Here is a 19,021-nt window from a genome sequence, read left to right on the forward strand (position 1 = left end):
ATCTCATGATTTTGAGACCATGACCTGAGCTAAATCATGAGTCAGGCTCCAAACCTACTGTATTACCTAGGTGCCCCTATATATTATTCTTTTAACATACTGAATTACATTTATAGATTTTGTTAAGCTATTCAACAATGTTGAATTTTTTGATCATAATATGATCATGGATTAAGATTCCCAAAGTATTCTTTTGCTAAAATATTATTTAAAATACTTGCATATTAGGGCACCTGGGTGGCTCGGTTGGTTGAGGATGGGACTCTTGATTTTGACTCAAGTCATAGTCTCAGGGTTGTAGGATCAAGCCCCTCTGTGGGGCTCTTCACTTAGCGCAGAGTCTGCACGAGGTTCTCTCTCTTCCTCTCCTGTTGCTCCTCCCCCCACTCATGCACATGCACACACACTCACTCTCTCTAAAAATAAATAAATAAAATCTTAAAAAAATACTTGCATGTATGTTCATAACCTCTAATTTTCCTTTCTCATATTTACTTGTTAGGTGTGGTAGGCAAAAAATTGACCCCACCCATCAAATGATGTCCACATCTTAATCTCTGGCATCCATGTTACTTGGGAAAAGGAACTTTGCAAATGTGATAAACATTAAAGATATTGATAAGAAAAGGTTAGCTTTGATTGCTCAGGTGGATTCAATCTAGTCCTTCCAGTTCTTTAAAGCAGAGAACATTCCCCAGCTGTGGAGAAGTAGACAGTGTGAGAACTCAGCCCACCACTGATGTCAGAAGCCACAAGGTTGGAAACACAGGCAGACTCCAAGCCCCAGAAAGAAACAGCTTTGCTCACACCTTAGTCTTACTCTGGTGAGATCTGGGTCAGACTTCTGACCTCTAGGACTCTGAGAAAATAATGTGTGTTGTTTTACGCAACAGAGCTTATTGCTGTAATTTGTTACAGCAACAATAGACAACTAATATATCTGGTTTTATTATTAAGATAATATTTGACTTATATGATGAAATGGGGTTCTTTTCCTTCTATTTACATTTCCTGGAAGAATCTGTACAAGACTGGAGTGATATTTTAAAAGGTTTAATAAAACTTGAAAAAATTATCTGGGCATGCTATTGGCTTTGTAAAAGATTTTTTTTTAAATATCAGTTCAATTTTAAATTGTTGTAAGATTTGGAGGAGAGGAAAAGGTTTTCCTTGACCCCCTTAGGGTTTTTGGCTAAGTCTGAAAATTTAACTGACCAAGACAGAGTAGCAGGAGAAAAGCATACAAATTTATTTAATATAGATTTTATAGCCTTCATAAAGCGATGAAGATTAAAAAAGAAAAAAAGGAGTTGAGTGCATTTATGCTAGGTTTAAGGAAGAGTAGGCAGTAGCAGAAATATAATAGGTTAAAAAATCTGAAGAAATTGTAGTAAACTGGGGAAAACAGTAAATCCTATGTTTGGATTCTTCCTGGCATTCCTTTGTCTTTGGGGGTAAGGATGCTTCTTTCCTCTGGGTATAGGGAAGGCACATTCCACATGAGGGTTTTATGACCCATTGTGGGAAGAAGGGGGAAGGTCTGAGAGACTGTCCCACTTCTGCCATTTTCTCAAGGTCCTTCAACTTAAAATATTTAATATGCCAATGCACTATATTTTTGGGTAGAATGTCCTACAGTCAATCAGATTATTCTTAATCTTATTATTAAATTCTTATTATAAGATTATTCTTTTGTTGTGCAACTTTTCCCCCAAGAATTTAAAATTTTCCTCTATTTAAAGGTTCACAGAATTCTGATACACAGAATTCTGATATTATCTTTTTAATCTCCAATTATCTTCTCTTTTCCACTACAAATATTATTTAGCCATATCTCCTTTTTATTCTTCTTGAACAATTCAGTAGCTTAACTGTTTTGTACATATATATTTTTGAAATTTCTTTACTTGTATGCATCTTTGATCTTTCTCTTGAAGTAATTTCCTCTTATGCTGAAGAACCTATATGTCAGAAGTTGGCTTACTGAAATTCTGCTGATGGTGACAACTCTCAGTTCTTATTTATATAAATATGTCTTTATTTTGCCCTTGTTACTGAAGAGAGTTTGGCTGGTTATATAATTTGAGGTTGACAATTTTGTCATTTCACTGTGTCCTGCCTTCTGTTATTGCTATTAAAGAAGCATGTCCTGTTAGTTCAATTTTTTGTTTCTGAGAAAATCTGTTCATTCTCTCAGGTTGCTTTTATGAACTTCTCCTTGTCTGTGAAGTTTTAAAAGTTTCATGGAACTTTTAGTCATAGATTCATCTTTATTTATGCCATTTAGAATGCACTATACTTTCTCTGTCTATAAATTCTTATCTTCCATCATTCCTGGAAAATCCTTTGTCATTACCTTTTCAAAAGTTAGCTCTGCTCCATGATCGCTATTCTTTTTTTTTTTTTTTTAAAGATTTTATTTATTTTAGAGAGACAATGAGAGAGAGAGAAGCAGACTCCCTGTGGACCTGGGAGCCCAATGTGGGACTTGATCCCAGGACTCCGGGATCATGACCTGATCTGAAGGCAGTTGCTTAACTAACTGAGCTACCCAAGTGCCCCTCCATTCTTGTCTCAAACTCTGCTAAGACAAAGTTAAAGTCTTTTTATTCTATTTTCCCTATCTCATTACCTCTCAAGTAATTTTCATTTCCTTTTGTCTTTGTGCTGCATTTTTCAGTATTTTTGTGATAAAACTTTAAGTTTACTTATTGGCTTTTCATCTTTGTTAATCTGATCATCCCATAAATTTTAATTTGAAGGTTATATTTTTATTCTTTGAAGTTTAAATTTGTTAAAATCCCCCTGCCAATTTAAGAAATATTTTACTCTCAATTTTTAAAATATTTTATACATGTCTTACATCTCATAATTTTCATATCTGCAGTCCATGAGACCTATATTGTTTGTTGATTCTATTGACTCTCATCAATGCCAGTCAGTCCAATTTTGCTGTAATCTTTGATCAGAGATAATATTTTACTGACATAAATAAATAAAAATCCCGAGGACCTGAATTTAAGTCAGAGTGGATTAATACAACAATAAAATCTGTTTTTTCCCAATTAGTTGAGTAAAAATTTTAGGTGAGAATACCTGTTACTGATACAGATTTTTCTAAAGGAGAAAAACTTGAATAGTTACTGTTTATTAAAATTGAATATGTTAAATAACAAAATTTATTTTAAGAAAGATTAGATAGTAGTAGAAAGCTTAACAAAAATTCTTAATGTGAAGGTGCTTAGGTGGCTCAGTTGGTTAAGCTTCTGCCTCTTGACTTCTGCTCAAGGTCATGATCTCAGAGTCATGGGATCAAGCCCTGCATTGTGCTCCTCAGTCAGTGGGGAGTCTGCTTGAGATTCTCTCTCTCCCTCTGCCCCTCCTCACTCCCTGCATGCATACATGTGTGCTCTCTCTCTCTCTCAAAAATTCTGTGTTTTTGATGCTACTAAGTTTTTTATTTTATTTTAAATAAATAAAATTTTAAAAATTTAAAAAAATTTTGTGTTTTTAATGCTACTAAGTTCAAGTCACTACCAAGACAGTTATGAGTAAATCAGTGAGGTCTTAGAGTGAGTTAATTATTACATCTAGTGGGTAACCTCAATTTCATATAAGAAACATAACTAAAAACAACTGAATATAATGTTTTACAAGAAACAATAAATGCACTATACTATCTTTTAAAATATACTTGCAATTATAAGTGAAAAATCCTTAGAATCTTTTAATAAAGAAGAAAAACTTTGTCCTTTTTAAATGAACTTTAGATAAAAACTCAAATTTCAAAATGAGATATAAGCTAAGTATAGACTTTCAGAACTTATGAAAACAAGACTATAAATATTTCCTAGCCTTTTTTTCATTGTCCTGATAAAACCTAATGGTTATATAAGAGATTTTTCTTTTCAAAGCAGCTATATCAATTGTCTAACCATTATATTTAAGGTTCTTTATTTAATTTTGCTGTAGATTGAAAGTTTGTGTCTCTCCAAAATTCACATGTGCAAACCTAATCCCCAGTGTGATGATATTTAGAGATAGGAATTTGTGTGGTACGCTTAGGTCATGATAATGAAGCCCACATGAATAAAATAGACCATGAACCCCTTTATCTTTTCTCCAGCATGTGAGGATACAGTGAAAAGATGGCCATCTAGGTACTAGGAAGTAGGTCCTCACCAGATACCGAATCAGTCAGTGCCTTGATCTTGGACTTCCCAGTCTCCAGAACCATGAAAAATAAATTTCTCTCATTAATAAGTCATCAGCTGCTTTTGTTATAGCAGCCCAAATGGACCAAGAGTTCTAATTAAATTCTCTAGTTTCTGTGTTTAGTTACTTTTCTAGGAAAGGCTTACCTTTTTTTTTTTTTCCCTCCATATTAGGGAGTTAGTCATTTTTGGACACATCTGCTCAAACTGTTAATATTAACAACCTCTTGGTTGAGAAAATGGGCAAAATATATTAAAATTAAATATATCTACTACCTAATCTACTACCTAATCATTCCACCTGGGAAATTATCCAATAGAAATAAACAATACATAGGAATATTATAGCAGCTGGTACTGCTTTTTAATAAAAGAATGGCTACAAATGGGGGGAATGGAGAGTGGGAAGTTGAATTCATTAAAGTACATCCAAACCATGGAACGTGTTGGGAAAAAAATTTTCGTGGGTTTCACAGTTTGAAACATCTTAGGAACAGAGGCACTGACTTTTTTCTTCTGGACTACCTTTTTAAAAATTTTTTTAATTTTTTTATAAACATATAATATATTTTTATTCCCACGGGTACAGGTCTGTGAATCATCAGGTTTACACACTTCACAGCACTCACCATAGCACATACACTCCCCAATGTCCATAACCCCACCCCCCTTCTCCCAATCCCCCGCCCCCCAGCAACCCTCAGTTTATTTTGTGAAATTAAGAGTCACTTATGGTTTGTCTCCCTCCCAGTCCCATCTTGTTTCATTTATTCTTCTCCTTCCCCCTTAACCCCTCATGTTGCATCTCCACTTCCTCATATCAGGGAGATCATATGATAATTGTCTTTCTCTGATTGACTTATTTCACTAAGCATGATACCCTCTAGTTCCATCTACGTCGTCACAAATGGCAAGATTTCATTTCTTTTGATGGCTGCATAGTATTCCATTGTGCATATACACCACATCTTCTTTATCCATTCATCTGTTGATGGACATCTAGGTTCTTTCCATAGTTTGGGTGTTGTGGACATTGTTGCTATAAACATTCGGGTGCACGTGCCCCTTCGGATCACTACGTTTGTATCTTTAGGGTAAATACCTAGTAGTGCAATTGCTGGGTCATAGGGTAGTTCTATTTTCAACATTTTGAGGAACCTCCATTCTGTTTTCCAGAGTGGTTGCACCAGCTTGCATTCCCACCAACAGTGTAGGAGGGTTCCCCTTTCTCCACATCCTCACCAGCATCTGTCATGTCCTGACTTGTTAATTTTAGCCATTCTGACTGGTGTGAGGTGATATCTCATTGTGGTTTTGATTTGTATTTCCCTGATGCTGTATGATATGGAGCACTTTTTCATGTGTCTGTTGGCCATCTGGATGTATTCTTTGCAGAAATGTCTGTTCATGTCTGCTGCCCATTTCTTGACTGGATTATTTGTTCTTTGGGTGTTAAGTTTGCTAAGTTCTTTATATATTTTGGACACTAGCCCTTTATCTGATATGTCGTTTGCAAATAATCTTCTCCCATTCTGTCAGTTGTCTTTTGGTTTTGTTAACTGTTTCCTTTGCTGTGCAAAAGCTTTTGATCTTAATAATATCCCAATAGTTCATTTTTGCCCTTGCTTCCCTTGCCTTTGATGATGTTCCCAGGAAGATGTGTTGCTGCGGCTGAGGTCAAAGAGGTTGCTGCCTGTGTTCTCAAGGATTTTGATGGATTCCTTTCTCCATTGAGGTCCTTCATCCATTTTGAGTCTATTTTCATGTGTGGTGTAAGGAAATGGTCCAATTTCATTTTTATGCATGTGGCTGTCCAATTTTCCCAATACCATTTATTGAAGAGGCTGTCTTTTTTCCATTGGACATTCTTTCCTGCTTTGTCGAAGATTTGTTGACCATAGAGCTGAGGGTCTATTTCTGGGCTCTCTATTCTGTTCCATTGATCTATGTGTCTGTTTCTGTGCCAGTACCATGCTGTCTTGATGATGACAAGCTTTGTAATAGAGCTTGAAGTCCGGAATTGTGATGCCACCAACTTTGGCTTTCTTTTTCAATATTCCCTTGGCTATTCGAGGTCTTTTCTGGCTCCATATAAATTTTAGAATTATATGTTCCATTTCTTTGAAAAAAATGGATGGTATTTTGATAGGAATTGCATTAAATGTGTAGATTGCTTTAGGTAGCATAGACATTTTCACAATATTTATTCTTCCAATCCAAGAGCATGGAACATTTTCCCATTTCTTTGTGTCTTCCTCGATTTCTTTCATGAGTACTTTATAGTTTTCTGAGTGTAGATTCTGTGCCTCTTTGGTTAGGTTTATTCCTAGGTATCTTATAGTTTTGGGTGCAACTGTAAATGGACTACCTTTTTAAGGATGTTTGTATAATGAGTAACTTTGAATGATAGAGATAGTATTTCCTCCTGGAAAAAATTACATGCTTACTGTCTACTGTAATAAATGTTGTACCTTCTTCTTGATAAAAAAACAGACATGCTTACTGCTCATTATAAATATTGACATTCTTTATGCTAAGGGTTCCTCTCCTGGAATGCAAACTACTGTATATGTAGGCTACATTTGGGCCCATCTATGTCACCTCCTAGGACTAGGGAGCAAAAGGAACTCTCAAAAATAGGTTGATGTTCATGTTGCTTATCATGCTTATCAAGGTGTCCCTTAGTCTCTTCCATCAAGGCCCCAACCTTCTTTTCCTACAAGAGTATTACCCCTATGCGCCTCCCTCCCCATACAAATTCTAACTTGTTAACCTGCAAGTAAGAGAACAACACATCAGATCCTGCACAATTCTTTAACAGTTTTGGTGACAATGATGGGATGCTGACTTCTGGAAGAGAAAGGACAGGTTTCTGCAGGCCAGGTCTGGGAATGTGGCAAGATTCTCTAGGATCTGACAGCAAATGTTGGATAAGGGGAGGTCGTGTGATAAAGCCCCTACTGTCTTGCTTGTTAATAAATGTTTAGAGCAGTGAGAGGTAGGATTGAACTAAGGTGCCCAAATGGTGCCTTGGTTATTCCTCACTCTCCTCTGGGTCCTTCCAGAGGAGAGTGAACAACATGAGTTAATGTATATGAGCTAATGTTACCTTGACAATGGTACAACAAGGACTATAGCCTCAGCTAAAAGGTAATGAGGCTACAACTAATGAACCAAAGAGGTTCCACAGGCAAAATAACTGGTCTCAGCACTGAGAACCTTGCTATTTGACACAGAGCTTTGGGCATACCAAAATCATTAGAAGTTTTTTTTATTGGACTCTAAGCAAGGATGTGTGTAATACCTGCTCAAATTGAATGCAATACTTTGTTTACTGGCATGGATCCCCTTTCTCCCTCCATACCCTCTGATTACTCTCTTCCTTTCTATACTAATCTCAACTGCTATTCAGAGAGGTCTACCTGTCATCAAAAGAGACCACAGGTCATACATACCAGTCTCACCCCTTATGCTAGGGAATTCTGCTGGATAAAACTGCCCAAGTCACTATCTTATCCTGTCCTGTGGGGTGAGTGGGGACCCAGCTTCAGTGGATGGAGTTCAGGCAGGGTTCACAGTGGGAAATAGAGGCTAATAGGGCTTTGGAGGTTGAGAAATTTGGGTCAGTTCAAGGTACTGTTGTTGTTGCTTCTATATCTGAATGTACTTCTTCACCCCAAAACTGATAAGGGGATTCTCCCAATTATGGAAGCCACATACAAAAAAAGGCTTATAGAACACACACCCCTAATGACACCTTTGAGCTCAAGTTCCACTGACAAGTTTCAGGCAGTTGGGATTTCTGGCAAAGGGAGGTATTTTCTACCCTGAGGGACACTGGGGTTTCAAACTTATCACCTCTCTGGTGTAACTACCAGGTATGGCTTTCTGCTACTAGGCTTTGAGCAAAGTCAAATCCCTGATGCATGGAAGCCTTGTGACTCTCTGATTTGATAGTCCCATTTCTGGGGTGGGTCAACTGGAACTCAATGACTCACACAGTGAGAATAGCTTAATTAGCCAAATCTGTCAGGTGAAAATGATATATATTCAGGAGCAAAATCAGCCTGGCCTGGGTATATCTCAGCTTGATACAAGGGGAAATTTCATTTCCCAGTGTGCTTTCTAAAGTTCAAAGGGGCTCTCAATTCACAGAGGTTCTCCTACATACCTGGTTTGGTTCCCTGATGGTGAATCTATGTACACTGTGTTTTGACCTCAGGGAATTTAATGTCTAATAATTAAGAGTACAAGTATATTGATATGTTTGCATACTGTTATGTTTGCAAGGATGCTTATTACAACATTGTTTTTTATAGCAAATGACAAGGAACTATTAAAAAATCTCTAATTTAGGGGTGTCTGGGTGGCTCAGTGGGTTAAAGCCTCTGTCTTCAGCTCTGGTCATGGTCTCAGGGTCCTGGGATAAAGCCGTGCATTGGGCTCTCTCTGCAGTAGGGAGCCTGCTTCCTCCTCTCTCTCTGCTTGACTCTCTGCCTGCTTGTTATCTCTGTCTGTCAAATAAATAAATAAAATATTTAAAAATAATAATAATAATAATAAAATTATAGAAGAATAAAACATCTCCAATTTAGGGACTAGACAGAGAAATGAATTGTTCCATATAAACCATGTCAAATTATCCCAAAACATGACAAGTAAAAATAATATTAACTTTTGTTTTTATGGATAGTATTTTCTCAGTGTTATGTAAAGTGTGAGTAAGAACATAGTTCATAACCTTTTCCATTTATTGGTTAGGCACATACAACCTAACAAATAACAGTGTGCTTGCTTAGTTAGACAGGTAACCTTAAGGCAAGCCCTCTTGTCTCACAACAACAGCACCACTATGGTGTGTCATACAAAGTCTGGTTTCAAGATTTATTATTACTTAAAAAGACAAGGCATTAAAAAATGTAAAATTATCATTTTCATGCAAAAATAGCACATATAAAGATGTTTGTGTGGATAACCTGTGAAAGAAAACACAAGGCACTGGTAATAGGGTTTCATCTGGGAAGAGATCAGGGGAACCCTAAAAAGTATTTGGTGAAAATAAAATTTATTTTCATTGCTATACATGAAGAATCACACTTAGGTTAAGAAGTATTATCTCTGGGTGGTGAAATCCAAAGGATGATTTATTTACTGCCTGTTATTCCTTTTGTATTATTCATACAATGAACTTATATTTATTCCAAAGATAAAAAAAACATTAGAAATAGTTTAAATATTTTAAAGAAAGGCTATATCTGTAATTTGGCAGCTGGGAGAGCAACAAAAGTTGTTGTAATCTTCCTGCTGAAAAGAAAAATACAATCCTGAATATAAACCCAGATGCTGACATTGGAATAGGGAAGAAGTAAAAATGTCACACAATTAGTAGGCAAATGGCTGGTAGAAAAAAATAAATCTAGATGCAAAATTACCTATAAGAAAATTACACAGATTAGAAAACCAAATGAAAATTCAAACACCAATCCAACAATATCTTGCTCTTATTATTTATTTTTTATGTCTTCTTAGGTCCAAGGATATGACCAATCGAAGAAACAAACAGTATTGTAACAAGAAATTCTCTGTTCCATTCATTAGGTTTCAATAGCCGAGTTTCTCCCAGAATCCTATGTGGACTAGCCCTCAGTCATTACCATACCATACAGACAGACAGATCTCTCTGGGGCTTTTGGCGGAGATTCTTTTATTCCCACAGCACTTTGAAGGATTTCAGATGGGGAACGCTGTACCATTGCCTTTGCACGTCTTCCAGACAGTGGAGAATGTGTTTGGTAGCAACAGATTGAAGTTCATCTTCTGGGGGCCTGTGAAAATATCTTCTGCTTTTGTAGATTGGTGAACCAAAAGAAAAAAAAAATACCCTCAATCATTGGATTGGTATTATATACTACCAGTACCCTTCTCATGGTAATGGTCCCACACAAACCAGTTTATAAAACTCCAAGAATGTGAGATAGATCCTTCATCTTTTAGGAAAACAGCAACTCTTAAAACAATTATTTTATTTCATCCGTGGATTGTTGCTAATGGCAACAGAAAGAATGCACCAGAGTGTCATAATAATCCTCCATTAAATCCGTGGTGTTTAAATTTTAATGCTATAATTCAAGAGCTGACAAAAGCCCATTGAGTGCGTCTATGGAGAGGAAAACAGGCGGGTCCATTTTCTCAGGGGTGATGCTATAGCAACATGGAATGAATTTGGGGTCAGGGAACAAGCAGTCTCCAAGCTTTGTTTGCATTTCCTGGCTAAAAGTAGAATTCAACATTATAAATTTTACCCAACTAAGTAGTTATTTTGAGCAGCAGGAAGATAGCTCCCTTTGCACCGCTGTTTACATTGAAAACAGAGAGAAGGTAACAAAACCAGAACTGGAAGAAAGACATACCGACAAATATATTATGAAATGACTCTCAAAGTGACCACTTTAGAAACCCCAAAACTTCCCTATGCTTGATGCCCAACCCTTCTCTGCTGGACAAATGATGCTTTCAAACATGGAAAAATATCACAATTCCCAAAATGCCTTTTAAAATGAGAAGGCAAAAAGGTCTGATCAACAGTCCCTGAATGAGACCTCCTTCCAGTCAAGCAAGACATGGCAAAGTACAGTGCAGTTGATTACGTCTAGCTCTTTATAAGGGTACTATTGTTTCAGTGGGAGGATTTTTTCCTTCAGAATGAACAAATATACCTGAATCACAACTGCCCTACAACATAAGGCAAAGAACAAAAAACAAACAAATAAAAAAATACCCTACCGAATTCCCAGAGGTTTGTGCTGCCAACTTTTCTTTCCCTAAGCATCTGTGTTTTCACTTTTGGTTTTAGTGTTTAACAGCAGCCTACGGAGTCAATAATGTAATAATTAAGGTGCTTATCCAGTGAATGTGTATCTATATGACTCACGGTATACAGACATGAAGAATGTTAGGTTTTCAAGTGCTAAGTCATAGACAAACACACCTGTAAACTATGTAGGTCAACAAAACCCAAAGCTGTTCCTTCCTTTCCATCTCCTTGTCAAGGCCCTCACTGTGTCACCTCAACAATGAAAAATCCCTGCCCTTCCCAAACTCTCGTGACTGCTGGTACCCACCCTTAACAATTCATCCGATGGCAATATTAATCGTCTTAAAACAAACAAAACATTTCTCCCTTATTCAAAAATCTTTGATGCCTATAGAATCAAATTCACAGATTAATTTTGCTGTTCATTATAAGTAAAACAAACTCTATAACTTGCTGTTCCACAAATATGGCTTGTTTATACTCTCCTCATAATATATTTAGTTAATGTACCCTGCCTAGAATTTTCCTGACATAACTCAGTTCACCCTTCAAGCTCAATTTAAATGTCACTCTTTCCAGGAAGCCTTTCAGGATCACTCTGTCTAGAAAAGAGTTCTTCTTCTTTTTTCTCCATGCTTCCATATAACATGTAAAAATGTCTTTCGGAACATTTTACTTTTTTCTAGTACACCATCTGGCTATTAGTCCCTGAAAACAGAGACTATAGATTCAACTTGGAAGAAAAAAAATTTTTTTAAAGAAAATCTTCCCTAAGCTACGTTGCTCACCTGGTTTTGCCAGTTAGGTACGCCAAGTATAGTATTATCTATGAGAGGAAGCTATGAAATAAAAAATATTAAAAAGTAATATATTTTGATCAAGTATAAGTATCTTCAATAAAAGAACAGCTTAGCATAAAAGCAAAAATAAAGGATTACTTTAGGTTATTCTGTGTGAATAAACAATCCTCAATCCGAGAAGTAGATCATGATAAAAATTAAATTTCTTCTCATGTTACCCATCCAGTGAACATTGGCAAAAAGATACTAGTCACCATAGTCAGTGAGGGACCCAGGCTGTTGGAAGCGCCTTCTGTACACATGCTTACATAATCACTAATTCAGAAAAAGGGAACCTGGCAAACTACGACACACTGGTTTTGAAGATTTCAACCCATAAACGACATATTATATCTCTTCCATTCGCAACATAATCCAAAGCACATAACACAGCCAACTTGACTTCCAGGGGAAAAGACAGTGCAATCCTGCATGAATTCAGAAATGGAGACATTTTGAAATGTTTGAAGACTAGCCCTTATGAAGACTGCCTCATATTTTCTCAAGAGTTGAAGAAAAACAAAAGTGGTAAATTTCAAAATTTACTTAAAATAGCAAAGTACTTAAAAGTAGGGAACTCTCTAAGGTTGATCAAAGATACCTTTCAGTAACCTAGGAAACTGTTTCCCTATGGTGAAATTTTAGATATCTTTCCCTTAAGATTAGATTAAAAACAAAAATGCTTATTATCCTTGCTTTTGCTCAATACGAACTGCAAGTCCTGGTCAAGACAGTAAGACATTAAAAAGAAAATGAAGTACAAACTTTGGAAGAAAAGAAAAAAAAAACTTCCACTTCCAATAGTACAATATGAATTTGTTGATACTGTTATCTTTTGAATTTTTTGATTTTTCTATCAGAATAATTAATAATCATGAGCAAATTTAGCACAAAAATTATGTTAAAAATCAAAAGCAAAACATCAATGATCTGCACAAAAGCATCAAATGAAATTTTAACAGTTGTGTAACTGGCATCCTAGAAAGAGAGAGAAGAGAGAGTATGGGGCAGAAAAATTATTTGGGGAAAAATTGGTTGGAAAATTTCAAAACTTAATTTAAAAATCCACCCATAATTATAAGAATCTAAGTAACCATCAAGCAGAGGGAAAAACCCTACAGGCACATGATGTTAAGCTGCTGAAAGTCAACATCAAATAGCACATAAGAAGGAAGAAAATATAGCTTAAATATAGGAATCCACAGTAAGATAGCTGACCCCTCATTAGACACAGTGAAAGTCAGAAGACACCGAAATGACATCTTTAAACTCACTAAAGAAAAAATATAAACCTGTTAACCTAGGAAAGTATTGATCTACAGCAGATATTCACTACAAGAAATGCTACAGGAAGTTTTTGGCTGATGGTAAATGAAGCAGGTGAAAATTTGATTATACAAGAAAAAATGAAAACAATGAAACATTAAATACTGTGATAAGTTTTACGAAAAAAATTAAACAATCAGATGAAAAGAGTAAACATTTTTTTTTTGAGAAAAACACCAAACGAAACTGATAAAGAAAGAAAAAAATGGAGTAGTCCCATTAACTAAATAAAAGTCATAATTAACCAAAAGGCACAAATTTCCAGGTATAAAATAAGTAAGTGCTGTGTAAATAACATACAGTATGGTGACTGTAGTTAATAATACTGTATTGTATATTCGTACGTTGCTAAGTAGATCTTATATGTTCTCATCACAAGAAAAAATGTGTAATTAAGTGTGGTGGGATGGATGTTACTATATTCATTATAGTGGTCATTTTGCAAATATGCATATATTAAATTGCTACGTTGTACAACCTAAACTCCCAATATAATGCATGCCAATTATATCTCAATTAAAAAACCAAACCTTCCCTCCAAGAAAATGCTGGGCTCAGATGGTTTCACTGGTGAATTTCATTAAGCACTTAACAAAATTATCCCAATTATATTTAACCTTTTCTGATTGTTTCCCATAGAAATGTGCACTTCAGGGAATAGTCTGAGTTTATTTGCTGAGTGGAGATATTTAGAACTCAGATATGGCCAATTAGGAATTTGACTATAATTCCAAGTGGGTTATAATATTACTGAGCTTATCCACTTGTTCTTCAGTTCATATTTGACACTGGTCCTTTACTGCAGCCAGTTCCCTCTCCCCACCCCCCACTCTTACCCCCAATAGAGGCTTATGCACAACAAGAGAAATAACAGACATAGGAATCTGACATGGCTGTTGGAAAAACAAATCCAAGTTACAGTCTTCTTGAAGGTGATTAAAATCAAGATTGACAGAAAGTCAGTATGTTTGAAAGACGAAAAAAGAGGAACACTGATAAACTTGAGCCTAGATCAAGTTGAGTTTTGCATTTCATAAACAAATGCTTCAGGCCAAATATTTGGTGGACTAAATGAATTGCAATTCCTTTCAGTCTTTTTATCACAGGGTACTTGCTGCAGATAAAAATGAGGTAAGAAAGGACAGTCTTTTATGTGCTTTTCGTTCTCAATCTAACAGTTGCTATTCTGGCTTCTAGGAGAAAACTTCCCCAAACATGAAAGAGAAGAGGCAAAAGCAAGGATGGGAATGCTGTGTGTCTGTGAACAGACCCTGGAAGGTAAGCTGTCAAGGAAGAAGGGAAGCTCTGGCAAGTTTAAGCAGCATGCTTTCACTGTATCTTGAAGGGCCTGGACTATAGTGCATGTACAATGTTGCAGGTCAGATTCCCCAGAAAGCTGGCTGGGAGATGGAGTTTTGTGTACACAAAGTTTTGGGGGACTTGCTGTCAAGATCAACACTTGTGCAGGATGGTAAGGAAGCAGAGTTGGGCCAAGGGAGAAGCTGAGCTGAGTGCAGTAACAAATGCACTTGGGCTTGCCCTGAGGTTGGAATGGCCCTTTAGATACATCCTGAGTTGGGGAAAGGGGACCTGGCCTTCACCCAATCTTGGGGGGCATCTTGCCCTCCAGAGAAAGAAGGATCTCGTGCAATGAGGCTCTCTTCAGGGGAGAACAAAACCCAGAGAGGACTGGCAGCTGAGAGCTATCATCCAGCAACACACTCAGTAGTTATAAGGGAATTAGTCCTTCCTTCCTGGAAAAGGAATCTGGGCAGGGTAACACAATAGCCATTACTGTCCACTTTTACATGTCTTCACTCCTCTTGCTTTACCTAAGCCCTAAACGTCATTCCTCCAGGGCTGTGGTGATTGTTTTTCCCTAGGGCAAACTTATTGGAGGAAAATTAACAGAGAAAACTCTAGCCCTCACAGCTACAGCTGTGATAAGTTACTGTTTCCTTAGTCCGCAATCTAGCCTAGATTCTCTTCTCCTACAGATAGTAGGTGATGGTCTTGGTGACTTAGTCTACCAAGACTGTTGGGATAACCAAAAATCATATCTTTCTGCCTAAACCCCAAGTCATTAAGCCCTTCTGAGACTGTGGCTACTGTATTTGTCCATTTAACATCGAAACTGGGCAAAGAAGTACTAAGAGATACCTGGCTCCTTGGCATGAGGAGTATGAAGTCCACGGGCATAAACTGTACTTTGTGTTTTCATGGTGGGTGTTCTTTGTTCTTAGGCACAAAGACCACTGAACACTCAAGAGGTCAGAATTTCAGAAAAAGGAAGCAGAAATTCCTTATGGGTCATTCTTACTTTCACCCTTTGATTCCTGGCACCATGTATTCTAACTAATGGGGCACAGCACCATATAGTAGTCACTGATACAAGTCTATCCTGGGTCCTGGAAGATGATTCCCTATCTTTGCATGGTTTCATTTTTGAGCCTTGTCTGTGACAAATATAAGCTATTCTATTGTTCTTCAATGCCAGCTGCTTTTTCACTGTGGTATGTGACAGGACCTGTGGCTCTTCATGTTGTGGGCCCACTGTTGCACCTCCTTTACCATAAAGTGAGTCTCTTAGTCCAGAGCTTTTGAACAGTGGCATATTGACGTTTTGGGTGAGACAATTCGTTGTCACAGGAACTGCTGCCTGTTGTAGGATGTTTAGCAGCAACTCTGGCCTCTAGCCACTAGATGTCAGTAGCATCCTCTCAGTTGTGCCAACAAACTGCGTCTCCAGATTTTGCCAAATGTCCCCTGGAGGGGGGGAGGGGGGTAGGGGGATAGAGGGGATGGGAGTAGTGGGGGAGTGGAGGGGGGGTGGGGGGGCGGGGATCACCCCTGGTTAAAAACACCTTAGTCTGATGTGAAGTTATTCGGAATTCATGTGGATCAATTAAACTTTCTGTAATCCCATGGCTAATGATGCTGTCTGAGGCTCTTCAAACAGGAAAGGCAAATCATACCTAGAATATATGTAGTTTCAAAAAGCGTTCTTGGTTGCTTGGCCTCTTGAAAGAATTGTGCTGTATTTGGGGGTTAGCACTGTTCTCTCTTGCTAACTGCTGGGTCATTTAGCAGTGGCAGGAGTTATATCAGTCTTAGTAAATGGGACACCACATAGCTGGGCCCATACACAGCCTCTATCCTTGACACCACAGTTACTTTGTTTCTTTGTTCCCCTCAGTGTTCAAACACTGAGGTCAGAGAAAGTTGGCTAACATGGACTGGCTGACATTTTGTCCACTTTGCTTACTTGGTGGTTTGTTTAATGCCTGTTCCAGGGTAGGTGTTCTCTTGTGGACACAAACATGCAACACAAAGATCTCCACACTTGACGCCCACTCCCATGAGTCCATCCACAAATCATGACTGCAGACCTTCTTGTCCCTGATCTTTCCCCTCTTTTCCTCCCAAGCTATTTGTCATCTATGAATTTACATAGATTTTAATCGTGGGCTATTTTCTTTCTGCCAAAAGAGGAATATCAGTTGTACCACCTGGAGCTCTGCCTATTGAGATGATTTTCACCGACTAATGTCTCTCAAGGTCACCATGGAGAGGGCTATAGGGAAGTCCCAACCCATTTTTAGCTTGTATGCTCATACTTAGCTAACAGTTCATAAATTTGCTCCTTTCCTCTTTTGTCAGCTGTTATAAGGCATCCTATGCAAAACAGGTAAACGTTGGTTAAGAGGTCTTGCTTCGTACAACGGTGGTGAATGAAACGTAAGATGACGCCTCCAGACTTTGCTGCTTGATTGGGCCTTCTGGGGCCCCCGGGGCCTAATCCTCATATACCATTTTTATCTTAAGACCTCGTAGATCTGATGAAGTGTAATTTGACCTCTTTGACTATTTTCTTAATCTATAGAATGAGAAGTTTAACGAAATAACATCTCTATAACATCTTTTTAATTCTGGAATTCTATGAGAGGAAGCATAATTTTATATTTTGAAGGATGATAAACATTGGCAGCTATTGTACCCTTGCTTTATGACTGTGGGTCCCTCACAGAGTTTTCTCTATGAATACCACAAATGCCCCTTTTTATCACCATCATGACCAGTTAAATCATTGTTACTATGAGAAAACCAATGTTTCCAAAGCCAATTAAAATCCTGCGCCCACAATAGCAACATTGTTGCAAGTGTTCACCACTCAGTTCCTTGCTCCAACTTGTGTAATCATCTATACACCCAATTTATAGTAAATGTTAGAATAATAGACTATAGGTGATCTCTGGGGGAAACCTTAAAAATGAACTTCCTGAGCCTCCTGGCCACATACAGCCTAATCTGTCAGAGGGAAAACTCAGGTTCATTGGCCCATCTGGGACCTCTGTGGTCTTTAGTACTTTGGGTGCACTTCGGTCTGCAAAGAAAGAAGATTCAAGAATAGATTCACTAAGCAATCAGTGAGAGCTGTTGCCTAAGTCAGAGAGATACCTTGAAGCGGGACTGTGAGGCATGAGAATTGCTGCTTAATTTATTTGCAATGGGAAAATGATTTTAAAGTTAATTAAGTATACTTTGAGAAAACGAAACAGACTGTATTAGTGAGGGTTCTTCAGAGAAACGGAACCAATAGGATGTGTGTATATGCATGTGTATATGTGTGTGTAAGGGATTTACATATATATAAAGATTTATTTTAAGGAATTGTCTCATGCAATTATGGAAGCTGTCAGGTTTAAAATCTGCAGGATGGGCCAGCAGGCTGGAAACCCAGAGAAAAAGTTAATGTTACGGTTTAAGTTCAAAGACTGTCAGGCTGGAAAATTAGGGGAAAGCAGGTGTTGCTCTTCAGTTCAGAGTGTTGCAGAATTCTCTCATGCTTGGGGAGCTCAGTCTTTTATTTTTCAAGACTTGAACCAATTAAATGAAGCCTATCTACACTATGGAGGGCAATGTGCTCTACTCAAAGTACACCAATTTAAATGTTAATCTCATCTAAAAACACCCTCATAGAAATATCCAGAATAATATTCAGCCACATATTTGGGCATGCCCATCCAAGTTGACATCCAAGTTGACATGCCCATCCAAGTTGACACATAAAATTCGTCATCACACAGATTACAAAATAAATTTGTTTCAGAATTATTTTCAGAAACAAATTTTGTACATGCTACAACATTATACTTGGATGCTACAGTGTGTATCATTTATTTCCATTTTTGGAAAATTGGCTAACATTTTGAAACCCTCAAGTGACAACAAACTAATGAAGGACTACTTAAGTCCAGTGATAGTTACTGCATTTCCTGATATGAAAAGATATAATTTTTATTGCTTGCTAAAAACATAACCTATCAATACTTTTTTATTTGACCTTGTGCAACAGCTTGCTCACCACTGATTTAGTATCCCCCTACCTCCCCCTTTTTTAAGGGCAGAAACCCAAAGTCCTGAGAAATCTGATACGGTAGAGTTTAATGTCAATCTTTGAAATACTTACTTTTTCCTCTAAAGACTTAGCCAAATCAACAAGCTGAAACATGAATCATATTTATTTATATAACCTAAATATAGTGAAAAACTTTAAATTTCATTGCTAATGCAAGATGTACTTTGTATATGGAAATTGTTCAATGTCCACTTCAATGCCCATACATTCATTACTTATGTTCACCTCTTTTTGGTAACAGTACTTTTTCTCAGATATTTAGAAAATGATTAAAGTTTAGGTCTTATTTTACTTGTTTTTGATATCTGATTAATTAAAGAAAAACCTCACAAAAGACGAGATACATTTATATACACTCTTAGATCTACTTAAAACTTTAAAATCTTAAGCAGAGCAGTATCTAAGTTTT

The sequence above is a fragment of the Mustela lutreola genome, chromosome 6 (genome assembly GCF_030435805.1).
Source record: "Mustela lutreola isolate mMusLut2 chromosome 6, mMusLut2.pri, whole genome shotgun sequence".
Taxonomy (NCBI): Eukaryota; Metazoa; Chordata; class Mammalia; order Carnivora; family Mustelidae; genus Mustela; species Mustela lutreola.